General features: G+C 37.6%; 1 long non-coding RNA gene across 1 annotated transcript; it reads right to left on the minus strand.

The window, feature by feature from the left end:
• Window positions 1–4,347: 4,347 nt before the first annotated feature.
• Window positions 4,348–21,480, minus strand: LOC137850145 (uncharacterized). Its single transcript, XR_011092299.1, has 2 exons — window positions 21,275–21,480; window positions 4,348–5,504 (listed from the first exon to the last, which is right to left on the minus strand). It is a non-coding gene; the product is annotated as an uncharacterized lncRNA (long non-coding RNA).
• Between the last annotated feature and the right edge of the window lie 1,552 nt (window positions 21,481–23,032).

Raw genomic sequence — 23,032 nt, forward strand, 5'->3', positions numbered from 1 at the left:
ATGGTTTTGTTTTTATGACTGCAAGCTTGCTGTGGTATGGATTAGATTATCACCAGAGCTGAGTGAACCAATTTGGATTAAATTAAGAGAACCATTCCTTGCCTTGTTTGAAGTTTGAAAATGTCAGCTTAATTTTTATTCACCTGCTGCTCACTTCCTGGTTTTGGTCAGGACTGGAATGCCACAATATTAGGAGAAATTGTGCTCCTTTGATATTTTCAGATGAAATGGAAAGAGGAAATTGTAGATGACAGATGGTCTTGTGGTTAAAGGAACTGAACAAGGGCTTTTGAGATAAAGGTTTAATACCAGGTTGTGCCACAGGGTACCTTTATGATTCCAGTCAACTGACAGAAACAGAGAAATTGCCTAACTGGATCAAATCAGTGGTCCATCTAATCATTTTTCACCTCTCTGTATCTCCTTGTGTCAGCTTCAGAGAAAGATACAAAAGCCTCTAAAAAACAGCAAGTATATCATGGCTACAAGGGAAGTTCTTCCATTTCCCCCTTCACTCAGGCAGCACCTTATGCTCTGCAGTATTCTTTCCCCTTCTGCAACTCTTAGCTATTTTTAAATCCCAACATTTTTCTTATTTTCTTGACTGCTACTGAGCACTGCACAGAGATCTTCATTGAGCTGTCAAGGCTCTTTTCTCAGTTGTTACAGCTGTTTTCTCTTGTTCTGCCCCTGTGATCAATGGGGGCTTTCTTGACACTGTCGTCTTGTCTGGTCAATGCCCAGAACTGGATGCCTTATAATTTCCCAGAACTCAGCAACTGCATGACTCAGAGCATGTGGTTATAATTGTGGCACAGTCCTTTTTCTTTCTACACTAGTTACAGTGCTTGAGCACGAATGATGTGTTCAAATGCTGCCTGGGATTTGAAAGGAACACTCCAATACCATTCTTTTCTTCAAACAATAGGTACTTCTCTGATCGAGGTATTGTTCCCTAGCCTTTTAGACCACGGCCACTATTATACAGGTTGTTATAAATGAAAGGTTATCATAGTTCCCTAACAAGTCCTGGAAAAGTGTCTGGCTGCTACAAAACATAGGTGTTAGAGTACTCATACTCACATCAGCAGAGTTTTCTCCCTGATCATGTTCCCCAAACCTCTGCCGATAAACAAAGGAGGATCCTGCATGGGGAACAAGCAACCCATACTACTGCATTGTTTGTGGGTAGAATTTTGTCCGTCATAACAAGAAATCTCTGCTCATTATACAGTGCTTTGAAGAGTTCTGTTTTGTGTCACTTGAGTTTGCAGGCCCATGATTACCTGATCTGTGTTGGAGGACCACTGCCAAGAATGTAACTAAAAAGATATAAGTACGCATTCACTCTCACCAGTTTCTACCTGGACCACACTTGCTTCAATTACTTGGATAACAGTTTGTTATTATTGCTCATGCTGAATAGCTTCTCGTGTAAGCATTATCAGTGAACTAAGGAATTTGGTGTTCTTCATTATCTCTTAAAATATATTACTGTAACTTCCATCTATCCTTTTAAATCACTTTTAAATCCTTTTAAATCTCTTTTAACCTACCTTCATACTGGAAGTTATGGCTTAGGATCCTGTTCATGATTTGTCATTGGTGAATTCCCTTGATTCATTAAAGTGTGAAGAAACAGCTCTAGGAAAAGCTATTCTCCTGCCCTAGTGTAAAGAGAAGACCTTATAGGAAACACTCTTAATGCTAGGAGGAGAAGAGGCAGAGCTGAATCAATCATATTGAATCACTAGTGGTATATATCTGTTATGTTAGACTGGCTGTCTGAAGCATGGTCATATCCAGCTTGCATGACCAGACTCCCTTTCCATTTGGAGGGAGGGGTGTGTGTGTCAAACTCAATATCAAGATAGAAATTTATTGAGAAGTGCAAACATATCTGTAAACTCAGAACTGCTTTCAAATCCAGTAACAAAGGCATATCCAAAGAGCTCTTACACCAAGGCAGAGAAGATGAGGTGTATTTTGCCTGCTCTGGGTGCCAGTGAAACAGTATCAGGGAGTCACAACTAGCTTCATCCTGGCCATACATGGCTTGAAGGAGAGGACTGAAACCCTGTGTTGTGTTCTTCCCTGAACAGTGTCCACAAGTAGATACTTTCAAGTTTCCCAGAACTCAATAACTCTATGACTCAGCTATTGTAATTGTGGCTGTCAAGCCTCTCCGTTTTTTTTTTTTTTTTTCTTCCTGCACAGTCCTAGAGGCCAGCTGATCTGATCAAACAGTGTATGAAATCTGACAGGAACATTGAAATAATATGTTAAAAAAATTGAGACACTCTCTTTGTCTTAGAAAAGCACATTGGGCACTAATACAATCTCAGCAGAAACTGTTGCCATCAGTAATATCTTGATACTGCAGCTATGTTGTGATGGTAAGCAAACAAAAAAGTTACCTTGCTGTAGTTGCATGAGTAAAGGTGACCAGTCAGGTCCCATTTGGGTCATATACAAAACTCCCGGCTGCCACAGAGCAAGTGATGTGGCTGGTATCCAGCACAATGAAAGACAACAGCCAAAGGAAGGATGGTGGTGCATTCGAGGCTTTATGTCAGGAGTCCTGGCACACACCCAAGGCTTAAGGGTCTTGAGATCCAAATGAAGAAGAGAGACAGAGGTTCTTTTTTCAGTGCATACAAAAATTAGTCTTAGCACATTATCTACCATTTAGCGACCTGATATTTAACTCGTGGTATATGTTCCATCTTCCTCATCTAGTTGGTTTCCTGCTCAGTAATTATTTATACCATTACAACTTTACCTCTTCTCTTTTTCAGATTCCTAAGGCCCTTGTTTTTCCCCATCCCTGTCACTGGAGCTGGTGAAGTATAAACTGCTGCAGGGCCTCCTTTCTCTGTCTAGGGGCCCTTTATGCATCTTATCTTTCAGGAGGGAGGGAAGATGATCAGAAGAGCTCTCTTTTGTTGCTCACAAAAGGGAAGAGGCCTGTGTCATGAGATGATACATTTGTTTCATTCTCCTCTTAGCCTTCCTTGTTGCTTCCTTCTTTGGAGAACAATATCAGTTCCCTAAAGGAAAGAGGGATGGAGGAAGCCTTTCTAGTTACTTTGAGCACCATCACTTTGAATGCTTTGCTTTTGGAGAGGGGGAAAGTACCTGAGGCCCTGAGGCTGATGGTCAGACAAGGGCACCCACAAAAGTATGGCAAGAACACTGGTAACTGGGGAACTTTGGGAAGTTCTAGAGCAAAAGAACCTATCTTGGAGCAAAGTCCCATGCACATGCTGTCTGTTCCTTTTAGAAGCTAAAAATAATCCAGTGTGAAGACAGCTAACTAATCAGTACCACTGCCCATCAAATATCTCCAAAAAAAAGTAAACACCAGCTGTAGCTTAGTTAGAATCAACAACTCACAAAGGAGAAACTTTATCTCAGAGCTATATTTCTAATCAGGGACCTTTAAATCCTTTAAATTATTTTAAAATATTTTTATTTTATTTTATTTTATTTTATTTTAGACATCAAAATGACTAAATAACTAACACAGTGGGAATAACTAACAGTGGGAAATAAATGAATACAATATGAAGAATAATCCAGTATTCTTCACTATTGAACTCGACAGTTCAAAGATAGGTAATCCTTTCACAGCTCCAAAATCTCTCCATATGCATAAAAGACTCCTAGAAAGGAGTACAAAGCAAAGATTTGGATACAGTTTATTTTTCAAACGAGGAACCCCTGAGACCAGGCAAGCCCCCAGGACCTACAAAATATCTTTCTTTTTCTTGTACTGTCTTCTTTGGCTATGAATGAATGAAAGAATGAACTTTTAATTCTTTTCTTTGTCACAGAAGCTTAGGTCCTGCATCCCTAACCTTTCAGACTGCCACTTTGTATACCCTAAAACTGCTGTCTTCCCCCCCCCCCCCCCCCATCTGTCTGTCTCAAATCATAAAGACTGACCTTGTTTATCTTGAACCTAGGAATATGACTTATGGTCCTGTTGTGCTCTTTCTACCACTCTCCTTTTTCCTCATATGGCTTCTCTGACACTAGAAAACCCTTCCATCAAAAAGTCAACCAGATGGGTAGCTAACTATATGCTGGGGGAGAATGTGAAGATTCTGAAATTTCACGTCTGAATGAGTTAAAAGAACTATCAGATCCTTCTGCCTTGTATCAGAATACTGAAGCAGATGCTGAAATGTTAGTAATTGAACAGCTTTTTAAAGACAGAGGAAAAAAAAATCAGTGGAATGAGTTAATTAGATAATGAAGGGGATAGATTTAGTAATTAATTCAGGTTACATGAAGATTTTGAGAATACTATGCAGAAAACTCATTGAGAAAGGTCCATCAGGGGTTTGAATGTTCTCCCCCTCCTTCTCCTGGCATTTCTATCTCCTTAATGTGACATCGTTTCTGAAAAATGCTCCCAAAAATTTTGATAGAACTCAATATGTAGTCAACAGTGAATACAGAGATTTTTCTTGCTTCTGAACAAATGTTTAAGCCATTTGCTTTGGCAAGAAGGGTGAAAGATCTTGTATTAGATATGTGCAGAATAAACTTTTTGATAAGAATTCTGCTGTGGGGATCAGTAACAGAAAAGAGGACATACTCGTGTTGCAAATGAGAGAGATTTACAGACCCTGCACATACACATTACAGAAAATGATGTGGGTTTTAATCTCATGTGACATGGACGTTTTCCTGTTGATCTGCTGTCATATAGCATCCATTTTATATTCCACAGAATGGCCTGGATTGCCTGTAATCTGGAGTCACACTTTTCTTTGATTGGATTTGGATTCTGAATGTTTGTCAACTGCCACTCTCATACAGGACAAATTTCCCAGGATGTAATAACACATGGTCTCTGGAGACACAGTCCAACGTAGCAGGTCCATAAATGCATATGGCAGCTACCACTGCATCAGTGGGGCAGGGCTGAATAGGTTGGAAGTTCACCCATTCAGAGTTTGCTAGAAATCACAAAGATACTCCGTGAGACAAGCTTACTATGTCAGCCCCAAACATTAGAGCTTAAATCCTCAAAATGTTTTAGACAGGATTTAGATGTTTTAGGGACTCCTTAGGCATCCGCGTAAGTATATGCTCTGTCTTTAAAAGGTCCTGAAATTTTCAGATGTCCATGCTTTCATTAGGTCAGTCCAAGAACATGCTAAAAACTGCGTTATTTCTGTCTGAGCAGCACTGAAGATGCAGGTAGGTACCTTATTCTGGGCTTTGATTAGGCTTCAGGTATTTGTGCTTATTTCAAATGTGATGCTTAGTATTGTCAAAACAGGCATGTTGGAGCGGAGTCTAGACAGAGAAAGCTACAAAAAATTAGAGCTGCTAGCTGCCTCTTCAGATCAGGGCAAGGACACTCAGTCAGAGCACCTGATGCTCCTTCAGTTCTTCTTCATGAGCTCAGTTCTTCATCTGTTCTTGTGCCTCTCAAAGATGTCCCCTCATTAGGAAATTATGAAATATTCTGCAGTACTCTGTCACACCTATTTAAAGGATATTTAAGCATTCATTGGGCTAAAAAAAGAATGATCACAGAATTGCCGAGGTTGGAAGGGACCTCTTAAGATCATTTAGTCCAACCCCTGCTCAAGCAGGGTCGCCTAGAGCATATTACACAGGATCATATCTAGTCGGGTTTTGAATATCTCTGGAGAAGGAGACTCCACAACCTCTGTGGACAGCCTGTTGAAGTGCTCTGTCAGCTGAACTGTAAAGTAGTTCTTCCTCACATGGCGATGAAACCTCCTGTGGTTCTGTTTATACCCATTACCCCTTGTTCTATCACTGGCCATCACTGAGAAGAGTTTCTTTTACTTTACATTGTCCCCTCAGGTACTTGTAAAGGCTGATAAGATCCCCTCTCAATCTCCTCTTCCCTAGGCTAAACAGGAACAGCTTGCTTAGTCTTTCCTTATAGGACAGATGCTCCAATTCCTGAATCATCTTCTTGATACTATATACTACTACTGATCAGTAGCTGGAATATTCACGTAGGTGGGAACTGCAAATGTCTCTTCAACTCATGTGAGTTACTTAACCAGCAGAAAAGAGTTTAAATTTTATTTTTATTTTGTAGAATTAAGCTATTCAAAGAAAAATGAACTAACTTTACTTTTGTAAAAGTAAATCAGTGAATCCATAAGTACAGAAGGAAAACAATAATCTGACATGCTTAGACTCCTGAGTGGTATCTAAGTACCAACCCAAGCAAAAAGGACCAGGGGCAGTACAGCCATCAAATTATTTGGTGAAAAGAGCACTGGCTTCAGACAAGTTTCTGGATTATCTGTCCTTTTACTAGCAGTGTGTATCACCTTGTAACACAGGTATTGATCTTGTATTCCCCAAAACAGCACAGACGAGTTTTAAAACACAAATCTCTTCAACTGACAAGCCTAAGCAGCTCCCCAGTCAGTATGCTTACTTTGTATGTCTCATATGCAGTTGCCTACTTCATTCTACAAAAGTTATATGTTACCTTTGTCATTACTTTCAGAGTTTAATTAAGGTAGAGAATGTACTACACAAATGAGAGAGAAATGTTTCAAAACAGTAAGGTATAAAATATGTTTCATTACACAAGCCCTGCACAGAGGTACATTTTAAAAAGTTGAGCACTGACCCTGGATTCACTTATAGACACATGTATGTGTCTATACATACATTTGACACATACATGTTCAGTCATGTAAAACCTGCTGATGTAATTTAAACAAGAATCAACATTATATTAAATTGAATGTGAATGCCAGTATATTTGAACTAATTTTATACCATTGTATAAGTTGGAGTCATTTGCATTTGTCAGCTATCATAAAGTACTGTTGAAGGTTACCTCCATTTAAAGTATGTACCATACACTCAAATATTCTATTTGTACAGAAACAACTGGTTAAGAAACAAAGTATATCTTGCGTGATAAATCAGTTCTTCAAAATCACATTCTTTTGTATGAATCTCAAAGCAGGAGCTTTAAAATTCAGATCCCACATGGATGCCAAGAAACCAAAGAAAGCCATTCTTCATAGGATTTCACTGTGATAATGACCACAACAGTGGCAGCAAAACTATTACAGATGAGCTGCACTGAATGTGATATGAGTTAAATATCTAAAGTACAATTCATCAACAATGCATAAATAAATAGGAAAAGACAAAGAGAGGAGCAAAAAAATATACATACTTCATTTTAGCAATACATTTAGTAACTTTCCATAACCTATTTCATTTTTCCAGTGATTTTTAGAGCCAAATATTCAAGACTTAGTTGAAACTGAAGATAATGTTAACACTTTGTCAAGCATTTGAATCACTTCCAGCATATTGTAGTATAATCCGCTGTCCACAAACATCCCCTTCATTATTGCCTAATTACATGCAAATTTCATAAAATGAATGAGTTTTAAGTACTTGTCAATCTGTCATCCTAGGAACCACTGAAACATTTTGACTGCTAGATAAATAATCAGCAATAATCACACTATGCAAATTTGATATTTTCTGTACAATTATCTGAAACCATAAATAACTGGACACAAAGACATTTGGCATTCTCTCAGAAAGACTTGACCTACAGGCTTTTTTATTCCCAACAAACATGCCAGCAGAATTTTTAAAATTCTGCCTAGCTAAACATGACCAGTAGAAAAAAAAATAAATAAGCATTTAGTGTATTAATATTTTATTTCAACCTGGGCAAGGTTTCTTTTTCTGCTTTATTAAAAAAAAAAAGATTATCAGCATTTTTTTTTTTATTATTATTTCTACTTCCTACCACATTCTTGTTTCTTTTATTCTTTGCTTTTCATCTGTAATTATCAAGCTGTATTTTTTCTTCCCCCCTTCTTTTTTTTTTTTCTTTCCTCAAATAATCAGGGAATGAGGTGGGAGAGGTTGTTGCTTTTTAATATTCCTCCTCCCCCCATACACATTGTAGATCTTCTATAGTGTTTCCTACCATGATTCATTCTGACATTTCTAATGCACTGCAGGCACTTCAGCAGAACCAATACCAGGAGGCTAATTATCAGGATTACAGACAAGCTCAGAAATATATAAACAGTCTATGCAGGTGAATTTGTGGATTTCACAACTACCTTTATTTTCTGTTTGCTCTGTAGGGTTGCATATGTGTGTCTGTGCACATACATGTGTGCATACATCTTTCTGTGAGTATTTTGTAAGTGTGTTTTGCATCCTTAACTGTTGGCTCAGAATCTGATGTTTTTCTATAAACAGTAATAAAGCTCTTGAAAACATAAACAAGTAAGAATGTGTTTTTTTTTTTTTTTATTATTTTTTCCAACTTCATGCTTACTCAAAGACAGATATTTCCCTAACTTTAACTAATGAAATAGCACAAAGGATAGATAGTATTTAAAAAGGTAGACAGATAGATAAATAGCATGAAATCTATTTCAAAGCTTATTTCTTTTTTGTTAATTTATATATGAATACATATTAATTATAGCTGCACCATAATGGTTTCATTTTGTGTAAGTATTCTTGGGCCTGATCCAACTGCCATTGAAGTGTCAGGAATCTTCATCTTGATATTAAGAGAGTTATTATACAGGACTTAATGTCAGTTATCTTTCTGTACTTGAGACTTTCCACAGCTAAAACAATTCTTTATATGGAATAATTTGGTTGATGAATTTCCCCAGTTTTCAGATATTGAACTGTCCTTGGATAACTAGCACAGGAACAAAACAAAACAAATTCAAATTCTAAGTTTAAATGCCATATACCTGTCAAAACTGATCTTGAAATTATATAATTAAAAAACTAAACGGTAACAGGAATATGTGACTTTCCCTTTCCTTCCTTTCTTTTCCTTTCCCATGAAACTCACACTGTTTTTGATCACTGAATGTCCATGCTACACTACATACCAGCAGACCCATTGCTTTATAAGAAAAACTATGAAAAATTAAAGTCATCAGTACATTCAATGAATCACATGTTTCTACTGAAATATGAGAATGATTTTAAATAAAGAGAAAATTGTTGGGATTGCAGTTTTTTTTTTTTCTTTGACCATTTGTGATGTGGGAAAAAAAGTTATGAAATTCATCAGAAAAAATATACTTTTTGAACTATTTACTTTCCTACAGAGAACACTGTTAAAGTGTTAACAGGTCAATGGCTTTTTTTCCAATATCTGTCCATATCTTTAAACACTGTCTTTTCATGTATTTGTTCCTCACAAGTGAGAAATTAAGAGGAAAAGTATCTGAATATAACAGAATCAGCATCCTTTCCCCCCCCCCCCCCCAGTCTGATTAGCTATAAAGAAATGAACAGATAATGACAATCTTTATTTATACTCCACACCAAGCTCTGGCAAATACGTGATGGCTATGTAAGGTAAAGTCTGATGCACTTTCAATATACTTACAGGTTCAAAATCATCTCACTGAAGCCCTTTTTCTTATCAGGAATCTTAATGGAATTACTTTCTATCATCTTAGCTACTCAGTATTCAAACATTTGAATTCAACAGAGGCATGTTGAAATGTGCATTTGCAAATTGTTTCAAGACTTGCAAGAAGCAGCAACAAGCCCAGCCAATAAATGTGTACCTGCTGGATAAGAAAAAATGAAATGTGTGTCAGGCCGTCCTTTCCCCAAACCTGACAACATAAGTAGGAACCACAATAATATTTGCATGGTGATTACTTAAAGACTGTACAAGCCAGAGTGTTCTGTACAGCAACATTTAAATTGTGATTGTTCTGGAATCTCAAATGGCAAAAAATATTAGGATGCTGGATCCAAAATATTTTTGTGAGTAAAGTCTCTTGTGCTTTGCATGCATTCCATTTCCTCATTTCTGTGTAAGAATCTACTTTACATATTCTGAATGTTTAAAACAAAGATGATTATTTCAAAAGTAGGTTATAGAGTGCTGAAGTTACTGTCATTTGCTGAGTAGAAGGATGGCATTACCTGAAAAAACAGGGGAAAATATACACAGGTAAGGACAAGTTAGCCAAAAAAGACATACAAGTTATTTTTCATAACACAAAAATTCCAGGAAAGGACTTTCTTCTTTAAACGCTTTCACTGAGAGTTTTATTCTTTTTGATGAAGACAGAGGTTTATTTTGGGTGTAGAGAAATGTTATGAAATGCTATTCAATGTCAAGTAAGTGCCAATTCTTATCTGGAGCAATGACTCCCATTGATGATGTAACAAAACCAATACATTAAAAATGTACCTGCTTTAATTTGCTGTCATGTAATCAATCAAAAGTTATGTGCAAAATTGATGAGAAGTTATTTATATAGCAGTATAGAACTTAAGCTATGCCAAAGTTACACACACACTTCACAGGAGTGATGTGGAAAAAAAAAATAAAATAAAAATCCTTGACACTTACAGTAGTAATTGTAAATGGTAACTTACAATATTGTATTCAGGAATATGGTCTGGATGGAAAATAGGAACCTATGTCAGTAACCAATATAAACTTACTTTACTATTTTTTTAAATTGTCTTGAATGTTATACTATATATATAGTATATGTATATACACACTATATATATAGTATACATATATATATAGTGTATATATATAGTATAACACACACACACACATATATAGGTTGTTTCTATATACCCCCATTATGTCCTTGCACTAATTCTCTCCAAAGTGTGTATCCTGTTCTAAAAGATAAAGATGTTGAGATCACACAAGATCAGATTTTAAGGTGGCTCCCATGTAATGACTGCAAAAATTCCGTGAGCCAGTGCATCTCTCCAGACTTCTCTCTCTCTCAATGTAGTCCTTAGTGCAACAATTAACCTCTGCACACATCTCTTGTTTAGCATATGAATTCCCCCATTGCTTTGGGGGAAAATGCTTGCATACAGGTAAGCAGATGTTTAAAAAGCTCTTTTGAATCACAGTCTACTGGCAAAATGCTTCAAGAAAAACTTTGAATTGAAAAAGAAGCACATACAAGTCTTCTAAGAAAATCAGCATATACATGGAACAAGTATATTATATATATATGTCAGTTCCCAGTAGAATAAAGAGGCTTGTGCTCGTACTAGAGTATTATGATTTTTTCTCTTCATCCTTAAATATGCACTGTTTTCTCCAGCCAGATGAAAAGACTGAACAGAAATATAGCTGAGAAAACATCTAAAAATGACATCCATTTAGCTATGACAGATTTGGCAAATAAGGGATGGAGAAGAAATCTCATGTGGTCTACCTTATCTAAGCCCAGAAAGACAAGTTCATCTCTAATTTGTCACAGATAGCAAAAGTGCGAAAAGACTTATAAATGAGCAATCAAAGAATCTTCAATAAATATTCCATAATCAGAAACAAACAAAATCAAGTAACTTTCTTATGATTCACGAGTAAGTGTAAAGTCAGGTCAGGGTTAATTTCCAAGTATTGTTTATGATCTTGGTCTGGTTTTAGTAATGTATTCAAACTATAGCTTTAACTTTGCTAAAGCTAATATTTTGAGGGTTTTAAAATTACAGTAGTAAACAAAAAATATTACTGAAGTGTTGCTCAATGCAATACAAGAGAAAGGAAAAGCAAGGAAGTTAAAGACTGGAAACTTTGCATGGTACCATAGTACCCATAGTGCGCTAGCAAAGGCATTATCTAAATACTTCTGCCCAGCTTCAGGACTTGGAAGTTACAGAAACAACAGTAACTTGGATTGATATTCTTACTTTTGTGAGATCTCAGGTTCATTGCTTGAACTCAGTGAAGTGAGGTTATAGAAGGGTTATAGAAGGCTAAAGAATTGTGATACACAGTAAACAGGCAGGCTGTCCCCACGTAGAAAGCGAAGGAAAGCGAAGGAGTGAAGGAGAAGAAGCGAAGGAGTGCATTCATTTCTGTTCCGGATTCATGATGTTAATAAGCAAATGTGTAGGTAGTATACACCATAGTCCACACCTGGAGTATTGTGGCCAGTTCAGGGCTCTCCAATACAAGAGGGACATAGAACTACTAGAGCAAGTCCAGAGGAGGGCTACCAAAATGATTAGAAGACTGGAGCACCTGTTGTACAAAAACAGGCTGAGAGAACTGGGCCTGATAAGCCTGGAAAAAAGACTGGAGGGACAACTCATCAACGTGTATAAATACCTGAGGGGAGGGCATCAAGAGGATGGAGCCTCTTGATGTCTCTTTTCAGTTATGCCCAGTGACAGAATGAGAGGCAATGGGCACAAACTGAAGCACAGGAAGTTCCAGCTGAATATGAGAGGGCGCTTTACTGTGAGGGTGACAGAGCACTGGCACAGGCTGTCCAGAGAGGCTGTAGAGTCTCCTTTCTGGAGACATTCAAACCCCACCTGGATGCCATGCTGTGCAACGTGCTCCAGGTGATCCTGCTTGAGCAGGTGGGTTGGACTAGATGATCTTTAGAGGTCCTTTCCAACCTTAGCCATTCCATGCTTCTATTTTATTATAGCAATAAGTATAGAACTTATGGTTCAAGTACTGAAATCTTGCAGACTTTTTTTGTCATATCTGATTTCTTCTCTAAGGTCTAGGTCTTCTAGCTCAAGGTCTTCTCTAAGGTCTTTCACTAACACAGTGTAGCTTTTTCTGTGATCATTAGGCATGGTGTCTATCCTAAACAACAACAACCAAGCTACTGAGCAGGATCAGCATTGTATTTTATTTGCTTTTAAATGAATTTGAGATAAGAAATAAATACATGCATTCTTTCAGAGCTTGAAATATGCTGATATTTAGTATCAAAATAAAGCATCCTAGGAGAAGTTAATGTAATCAGAAAGGATGAAACAGGTCATCCAATAACTTAGTGGGGTTTTACAATAATCATTATTCCTGTTTCAGTTGTATGTTGGTTACAAACTGAATACCCAATGTTTTTGTGTACTGGACTTTGTTTGTTTGTTAGTGTGTTTGATTTCCACTGAATGACAATAGGAAAAAGAATGACAAGTCCAGAGGAGGGCCACAAAGATGATCAGGTGTCTGGAGAACCTCTCCTATGAAAACAGGCTAAGAAAGTTGAGGTTGTTCAGCCTGGAGACAAGAAGACTGGGGAGAACTTACAGCAGCCTTCCAGTTCCTAAAGGGAGCCTACAGGAAAGCTGAAGATGGACTCTTTGTCATGGAGTGCAGGGATAGGACAATGAGAAACAGCTTTAAACTAAAATGGAATATTTAGGTTAGGTATTTGGAAGAAATTCTTTTCTATGAGGATGGTGAGGCACTGGGGGAAGTTGCCCAGAGAAGTTGTGGATACCTCATCCCTGGAAGTGTTTAAGGCCAGGCTGGATTGGTCTTCAAGCAACCTGGTCTAGTGGGAGGTGTCCCTACCCATGGCAGGGGGGTTGAAATTAGAAGGTCTTTAGGCTTCCTCCCAACCCAAACCACTCTATTATTCTATGAATATAAAAATGTCTGAAGAACCAACCTGACAAATAGACAACACAAACTATGTTATTTCACATCTGCTGTAACCTCATTTTGATGACCTATATGTTGAAATGAATTTGAAATAAAGGCAAAAATCCTTCCTTTTTTTTTTTTTCTTCTCAGTAAAGCTGTGTGTTCTGTTAAGGAAATATCTTGCCAGAAATCTTTTTACAACAACAAAACATAACTATACTTGCTTGAAGTCAAGCATTTAAACATTCATATTTCTAGAACTAAGTCATTTCAGTAAGAGATTTGGGACAGTTGGACTCTTTCAGCATGGTGCAGTCAACATTTGCTGCTATTCAGTCACTGCTTCTTCACAGACTCCCTTGTAGATCCTTCACTACAACAAAAAAAAAAAAACAAACAACAACAAAAAAACAGCTGCTAACAATGAAAGTAAAGTCCATAGCTTTCCTTTTGTTTATTCTGTCATGCACTGATGTGCAGTATTGCAGAAAATCCTATTTGTTTGGAAGGAAATTTGATGGTGAAATCCCAGCCTGAGCTGCAGTCTTGTACTGCAGTACATTTAGTTCTATGGATGGTGCAAGCATAGTCCCTCAGCTGCTAAGAACTGTGAGGGAATAAGGGCTGCTAAGCACAAGCAGTCTTCAGAAAACTATACCACAAGTATGCACAAGTCTGACCCTTTTCTCTCCCTCCATTCTTTTTCCTCTCAGTTAAATTTCAAGCATCTGCCTGAACGCTTGGAAGTACTAGACTTTCTTAGCAAACATATTGTAAATAATCTGGTCACCAAATCATTATAGCTGAAAGTGGAAAAATATTGCAGGGTGAGGTAAGACATCTGCCTTTGAAGAGTTTTTTCATCCCAAATGGTGTATGTTAAAGCAAGTCAATGGCATAGTCATACCAGCTTAAAATAAAGTTCTGTGGGAAATTCAAGACAATTTTATTTATAGACATTCTTATATGCTTTACCTATAACAGCCATATGAACTATATACTTGGGTTCCTTGTTATGGTTATGAGTGCTACTAGATATGTATATTCTCCTGATCTATGTAGCCTTATCATGTCCTAGCTTACAGTTTTACTGTTTTATGAAAGGAAAATTAATTCATTTTACACAAGTAACCTGTACCTCAGATTAATTGTTCCCCTAGTTTATTAGAGTGCATTTGATAAGAAGTTCTTAACCTGTAACCACAGAGATTTGTCCCAAAATGAGAGACAGAAACCAAAAGTAAAGAGCAGAATAAATTCTTATGGCTGTGTGGGGAATACTGGTAGGCCATACAGACAAGAAGCAGGATGTACAGAAATGCAAGCTAGCTTTTTCCTAGAACTCTCTATATGTTGCTACAGCTTACAACGTTTTCAAATTCATTTGTTTATGTAACCCTTAGGCTACAGGTATGTTAGACACTTCCCAAAGAACTACGAACTATCCATTGCCAGAGAACATTTTCATGGCATATTCTTTTATTATATCTAGTGGTCCACTGAAGTACAAACAATAATGATAAAAATATAGCTAATGTTAAAACACAGTAAAACACTATTTTAATGATGCTGTCCATGTTACCCAGTTTCTAAGACCAGTCCTTTTTGCCAGTAGTTAGCCATCAGAAGGGAGTTGTATTCAAAGAATAATTCTGCCCATCAGCTTTCCTGAGGGTAAATGTCTTGACAGGAATTACTATGTACATGTATTTATCATCTGGGATACAAGTAGTCCCATTAAGATATTACAGTATTAGACTATTTGGGAAACTTTCCCCTATCACTTTAAGTTTTTGAATTAACATGTTTTTTAAAAGTATTTTATCTGATTAGCCATTTCATCTTAGCTAAGCTAAATTTACATCATATGAAGTAAACCATGTCTCAGGTTTTGTCACCTTTATTAGTCTTACGCACCTGTGCCTGTTTCTCTTATGCCTTCCCTGACTGTGCAACGTATCAAGGAACAAGATGAAAGGTACTATGTGCTACTGCTAAAAGCTCAAGTGATAAAGATTTACCCACTCTAGCACAGTGACCTCCTACCTTGAGCTATTGATTTCAGGGCAAATAACTGGACTTCAAAAACTTCGCATATGAATTTGCAGGTTTTTTTTTTTTTTAAAGGGCAGAGATAGTGGAAGAGAAATTATATCTGGGGAAAGAATAACTGTTTTGTTTACACTGGTATGTATTTTTCCCAGTGAAACTGGCAAGTAGTTAAACATCAGGAGGGCCAACCGTGTCCTGGGGTGCATCAAGCACGGCATCGCTAGTAGGTCAAGGGAGGTGATTGTCCCGCTCTACTCTGCGCTGGTGAGGCCTCACCTCGAGTACTGTGTGCAGTTCTGGGCAGCACAGTATAAAAAGGACATGAAACTGTTGGAGAGTGTCCAGAGGAGGGCTACGAAGATGGTGAAAGGCCTGGAGGGGAAGACGTACGAGGAACGGCTGAGGGCACTGGGCCTGTTCAGCCTGGAGAAGAGGAGGCTGAGGGGAGACCTCATCGCAGTCTACAACTTCCTCGTAAGGGGGTGTCGAGAGGCAGGAGACCTTTTCTCCATTAACACCAGTGACAGGACCCGCGGGAACGGGGTTAAGCTGAGGCAGGGGAAGTTTAGGCTTGACATAAGGAGGGGGTTCTTCACAGAGAGGGTGGTTGCACACTGGAACAGGCTCCCCAGGGAAGTGGTCACTGCACCGAGCCTGTCTGAATTTAAGAAGAGATTGGACTGTGCACTTAGTCACATGGTCTGAACTTTTGGGTAGACCTGTGCGGTGTCAAGAGTTGGACTTGATGATCCTTAAGGGTCCCTTCCAACTCAGGATATTCTATGATTCTATGATTACTACGGCCATTGATGGTTATTGAGCACTTCGTTTAATGCATTAGGTGACTGCTATACTCAGAGCTTTGAGATCTTGATGGATACCTCTTCTTGCTCACATTTAAATTTTGAATACACTTTTCATTCAATTTTTGGTTAATCACCTCATGATTCCTCTTGTGATTTCCATCTACTAGCTCTGCTCCTGACAGATTGGTTAGACTTGTTTTATTACAAATGTTGAGGAATATGTTAAGGTATATGGCAGAAATTTTTGCTAAACCAGTGCTGCAGTAATGAAGTGGTAGCTAGTTACAATTTAGTACTCCTCCATGTAGAGACAATATATCAGAACGTGTTAAATTTTATCCATCTCAAAGCACTGGGGATCATAAAAATGCACATACAGTGGCCTTCTATGATGGGGTTACAGGATTGCGTAAAGAGGAAGAGCAATAGCCATCATCTAGGTGGGCTTTCACACTATCCCCCATGATATTCTTGTCTCTATATTTGTAGAGACATGGATTTAATGGATGGACTACTCCATAGGGAATTGACTAGAGGGTCACTAAGAGAGTTACAGCCAACATCTCCATGCCCAGGTGGAGCACAGAATGGGTTGGAACCTAAATCTACCCTGTTTTAGTTTACAGAATCGTCTAGGTTAGAAGAGACCTCCAAGATCACTGAGTCCAACATCTGACCTAACACTAACCAGTCCTCCACTAAACCATATCACTGAGCTCTACATCTAAATGTCTTTTAAAGACACCCAGTGATGGAGGCTCAACCACTTCCCTGGGCAGCCCATTCCAATACCTAACAACCCTTTCAGTAAAGAAGTCTTTCCAACATAAACCTCCTCGGCACAACTTTAGCCCATTCTCCCTCATGCTGTCACCAGGCACATGAGAGAATAGACCAATCCCCACCTCGCTACAGCCTCCTTTAATGTACCTGTAGAGTGCGATAACGATAAGGTCACCCCTTTAAAACTAATACCACTTATCCTATTCCTACACTCCCTGACAAAGAGTCCCTCCCCAGCTTTCATGTCAGTTCTCTTTAGGTACTGGAAGGCTGATATAAAGTCTCCCCTAAGCATTCTCTTCTCCAGGTGGAACAACCCCAACCTTCTCAGCATGTCCTTGTAGGAGAGGTGCTCCAGGCCTCTGATCATCTTTGTGGCCCTTGTCTGGACTTGTAATAGTACTTCCTTTTCTTTCTTATGCTGGGGACCCCAGAGCTGAACACAGCACATCCTGTGGGGTCTCATGAGAGCAGAGCAGTGGGGGAGAATCACCTCCCTTGACCTGCTGGTCACACTCCTTTTCATGCAGCCCAGGATACAGCTTGCTTTCTGGGCTGCAAGTTCACATTGTCAGTTCTTAAAAATTTACCAGTATGATTCTCTAAGACATATTGTGCAGAACATTTTTTTTTTCCCCCTCCAGAACAGGTTAGAAAAATGTGTGCAGCCCACCAATAAGTGAAAAATAAACTGAGTCTAAGTTAAAGTGTATGTTATTTATAGAACATCTCCTTTTCTTTCAGTGCTTAAGTCATTGTTTAATCTCTCACTATAAACGAAGCAACCCCTTTCTTTAACAAAAATAAGCTAGAGATTTTTCTACCATTGAAAACACTAGAGAAAAATCTGCCTTTAATAGTGCTCTTGCACATCAGCATCCACAATGTCCTGTTACTGAAGATATACACTAAACTCACCTCACATAGTTAATAATTAAACAAGACACTTTTACTTTTCAGTAGTGTGGAACATTGTCACACATTTCATAAGTTAATTAAAGCCCATAAGTACATCTTTCAAACAGCCTTCATTCAGAAGTGATCTAAACATTGTTCCTTGCTGCTAAACCTGTGGGATTTTTGTACTAGCATGGCAGATGATGTATATTATCAATCACACAAGGCTCTATTAATTTTATCACAACTCCAATGGCTGTTGACATTAAATGGCACAAGTTTGGCCATTGTGGTCCCCAAGGTAGTGCATCTTCACATCCTTTGAAATGCTAATTATATTTTTGACCTTAAAAAAAAAAAGCCATTTTTAATCCTCACCAAGTTCCCTTTCCCTACCTCCTGGTATCAGAAACATTTTCACTGGGCCATTTCCCTGCCCACACTGCTTTACTGGTGGGATTTTTCTCTTATTCTTCTTTATATATTTCATATATATAAACATCCTTATAAGACTTCAATAGCTATTCTACAGGAAGGGTTGCTACACAGTAGTGCTGACATTAGCTTTCACTGAGATGAAGAGAAGAGACTACTTGATGATGAAGACATTTCAAGGACACCACTGGTATAGAGTAGCTTTCTCTCTGGGTCAGTCAGCATTTCAGATTGCTTAATTACTGCAAATTCACGCAGGTAGCTGTGATGAACACATGGAAAGCCATTAGGAGGTCTCATCTATTGTTCAACTTCAGAGAGAAAAAAAAGATTGCTATTGAAATAGTGAAAGAGTTCTGCACAAGCTTTTCACAGGATATCACTACCTGTCCGTCATGGGAAACAGTCTAAAATAGTTTTTGTCATTCCTATATCAATATTAGGCACATCATTATTCAACAAAATGTCTGTGTCATATCTCTTTCAAGGTCATCTGAATTACAACAGCAGTCTTGTGTCTTTTTTTTTTTCATAAAATAGAATATTTTTACTTCATTTATTTTGATTTATTTGCAGTTCTCCTTACTATCTCTTCTGAAATGTTAGTTCCTTCAATGTGGCTTTGCATTTAACTAGAAATTAAAGCACTTTTATAATTAAAAAAAGAAACATGCAGAATGCAGTACATTCTTTACTATTTAAGATGACAGGTGTTTATTGCACCCAAACATAGCTTCATGCTCATAAAAAGAAAGTGTGAATATATGAGATCTTTTCTGCCAAATTTTCACTCTGCTTCTTATACTAGAATTCAATTGCAGTTAGGAATCTAAGGGCAGAATTCAGTCATTTCATATAAGAGCAGTAGGTGATCAGCCTAGAGTGTGGGGGAGTGGAACGGAAAGGAGTAGTAACAAAACAGAAAAATACATACATGCTGAAGATCAGAAGTTTTGATTCATAGACTAGCTTTATAAAAAACTTAATACCTGTATCCAGTTAGCAAGTCCCACTCAGTTTCCCTGACAGAGGCAGTCTAACCTCCAGTTAGAGCAAAGGATCTTAGACCAACCCTGGGCTTCCAAGCTCGCATGAGATACAATACGACAAGGACAATTTCACTTCTTTTCCTGAAGAGTCAGGAAATTACACAGTGAAAATTGAGTTTTTAAAAGATGCTCTGTTTCCAACAACAAATAATCATATTTGAGATATTTCCTACCCTATGTTTTTTGGGTGGTTAGGTTATATGACCATGGTCTTTTGGGCTTACGTACGTGGATTCACAATTGAAAGTCATGCAACTGGTTGAGTAGCATGAAAATACTCCTGAAGGAGTCCACAGTAACTATAGCAATCATCATAAAACTTAATCTCTGGCCACAATGTTAATCAGGGCATCATTAGAAATGGACACACTTTCATTAAAAATCATCTTTTACCAAAAACTGCTGCATCAAATTTCTGATGATCATATTACTTCCATTATAAGCAGTGTGCTGATGCACTGAGCCTGAAATTACGATCTCTGAGTAGGGAACACACCATGCATATATACACACACCCCACATATAGATATTTTATCCAAAGACATATCCCACCATTTAAATATGTATTAACATTGATTTTAAGGATTTAATAGAAAGCTGTATTTGACAAAACTTAAAGGGTTCAATTTTGGAGCATATATCAAGGTTCTCCCTATAGAGAGGGGAAGAGAAAAAAAAGTTCAGCCAGTATTTTCCAGTATTTCAGCACATAGATAGCAGAAACATACTCATACAATAAGTAAAGCATTCGGATGAGGTTCAAGAGACTTGTCCTATAGGATTTCTAGTCCTATGGGGGTATTGCTCTGCTGAGATACATTTGAGCTCAGTGTTTAATTGTCTTCACTTTCCTCATCTGAGTGAAATACCATGAATGTATTATACAAAGCGATCAGATCTCTTGGAAGGTGAAAAAACCTAGTAGGGACAGTAATTACTATTCCATACATGCATCCTTATGAACTGTAGCATATTTGGCTCTTAAACTCTTACTTAAAAGGATGTTTCACAAACATGCAAACATTATTAAAAAAATTCAATGATAATTGCATAGCAAGAGTTAAAAGGTACACTTTTTTCTTCCAGGAAATTAGGTTGTGTTTCTTTTAAGCATGCAGGAACCTGAGGATGTCAATAGCTTAACAAGGTTCCTCCTATATTCTATTTATGAAGAATTATTGAGACAAGATATGACAACATCATTATGAGCCAATTGACAAGCCTGATAGTGCACACTAAACTTACGTTATCTGTGTAACTGACCACATTAATTTGCATTTCAACACTTCTTAAAATTCATTATTTTTAAGTAATATTCTGTAAGATTTCACTTGAAATGAAAATATTAATTCAACATATTCTACAGATGCATTAAATTTTTCACAGTTCTGTTTGTAAGGTATAATTTTGCTAGTGGAACACTAAATAATATTGGTTTATTTATTTCCTTTTCCAAGAATTCCAACACTGATTAGTCCATACTAAGAACTAATTGCTTGCCAAATTTCATTAATTTGATTTTAAACCAACAGCTGAATTATACAAAGGAAAACAACCAGTCAGAACAGATAAACTTCTGATATCCATACTCTCATATAATTTTAAAGAAGCATCAAAACAACAAAAACAATTTATTTTTCCTTTAAATTGTCAACTTCTAGCCCCAAGCACATTTTTTATTACTAGTGCACAATACTATAAAAATAGAGCTTTATAAATGAAAACATTGACAGACCCTTAGCAATAGTGGCACTACAGGGAATAGCTATAAACAACATTTTTTATTCCTCAAGCATACCTTACCCTTGAAAGTTTACACTAATTACCTGTAGTTTTGTTAATGTTTTAAGCTGCCCTTCATCTCTCCCATCCAGACACACCACTCAGCTTCCTCAACAGATATATTCAACAGCTTCTGTTCACACCTGACATCAATTTCCTTTGATGTTCACAGCCTAAATGAGAATGCTACAGCAAGCTGTATTTGTGAAGTATACAGGATGCCTTTAAAATGATGGCAGGTATTTTCCTCATTAAAGCAGCCATAACAGATAGTTAGATATGATGCTGTCCCTCACCTTCCTGCTAATTAATGACTATGATTGCAACCCAAATAAGATCAGGCAATTAAATGTGATAACATTTCAGAAGCGAAGAAAATGTACAACAATCTTGGAATAGCTTCCTGTAGATAAATAAAGTTGATCTTAGCAAAATTAACATATAAATGTACTATTCTATCAAAAAATTGCACAAATGAAAGTGTAATAATTTTACTTTTAATTGAAACATGCGCTACTGTGAGGAATGAAAGTATAAGCAAGTCCTATACCTGTTTTATTATTTATATTAAGAATAGAGTAGTTCAAATTATTCAAAGCAAGGAAGATTTGTGAAATGATGCTTTTCCTACTAAAATATAATAGGGGAAGATTTCTGCATCAACACTGGGAACCTCCCTCTGAGCTCTGTATTGTAGCTTGCTGTCCCCTAGCAGTACTAACCACCTGCACGGTTTCTGTTTCAGTGTCTGTCACAGCCATGGCCAGACATTCTGATTTTATGAGTATACTATAATATTTAGCAGAGACATAGTTAATGTTTAACTGTGTTGCCATCATGAGGCTTCAGAAATAATGCTTATGATATTGATGAGGAAAATTGCGGTTCTTGGAGCTACTTATTCCCAACAGACTGAGACAGACAACACAGCATCAATCCATATTTCCTCCACTCCAGAGTATTTCTGTACCCACATGGGGGCTAGTGATTAATTGATTTATTTTGAAAGCTCAGGTGTTTGAGTCCTTCTAGTGGTAGATTTACAATACAGTTATAATTTTGGTACCTATCTGCTGGTTTTAGTAAATTAAGGAGCCCTAACAACAACAGGCAGATGGAAAGAATGTATAGTCAGATTTTTATTTTTATTATTTTTATTTTTATTATTTATTTATTTATTTTTAACTTTATGAATGCCAAGTGCTGGGCGAAATGCGGGCATTTCTGTGCTTTCCTCTTTTTAACCTCTCTGGAGACCCAGGCATCAGATAATATATAAAATAGTAAGAAAATCTCCAGTGGAGAGAATAAGTTTTAGAGGTATACAGTGGTAAACAAGATATGCTCTTTAAGGATCTTGGGGCAAGCAATGAAATTGCCACAAACTGATTTTGTTCTTCTCTGGCTTTTGGGTTTTGAGAAATGGGAATCAACAATATCCATCATCTCCTCTTGAAAAGGTTCTTCCTACTGCTAAACTTGATCTCCAGCAATGAAAATTTCAGGTGCAGTGATTGCCATCTGCATGATCTGACTGGCCCATACCATAGCTACTGTTCCTGATCAGTTGCAGGATTGTCCTAAATACAACCACGACAATTAAGCCAGTGGATGGAGCTGGGATTGTTCAGTTCTGGAAAAGAGGAGGCTCAGGGGCGACCTTATCACACTCTACAGGTACCTTAAAGGAGGCTGTAGTGAGTGGGGATTTCTCCCACGTGCCTGGCAACAGGACGAAGGGGAATGGGATAAAGTTGGGTCAGGGAAGGTTTGGGTTGGATATTAGGAAGAACTTCTTTACT

Source organism: Anas acuta, chromosome 1, assembly GCF_963932015.1.
Source record: "Anas acuta chromosome 1, bAnaAcu1.1, whole genome shotgun sequence".
Lineage (NCBI taxonomy): Eukaryota > Metazoa > Chordata > Aves > Anseriformes > Anatidae > Anas > Anas acuta.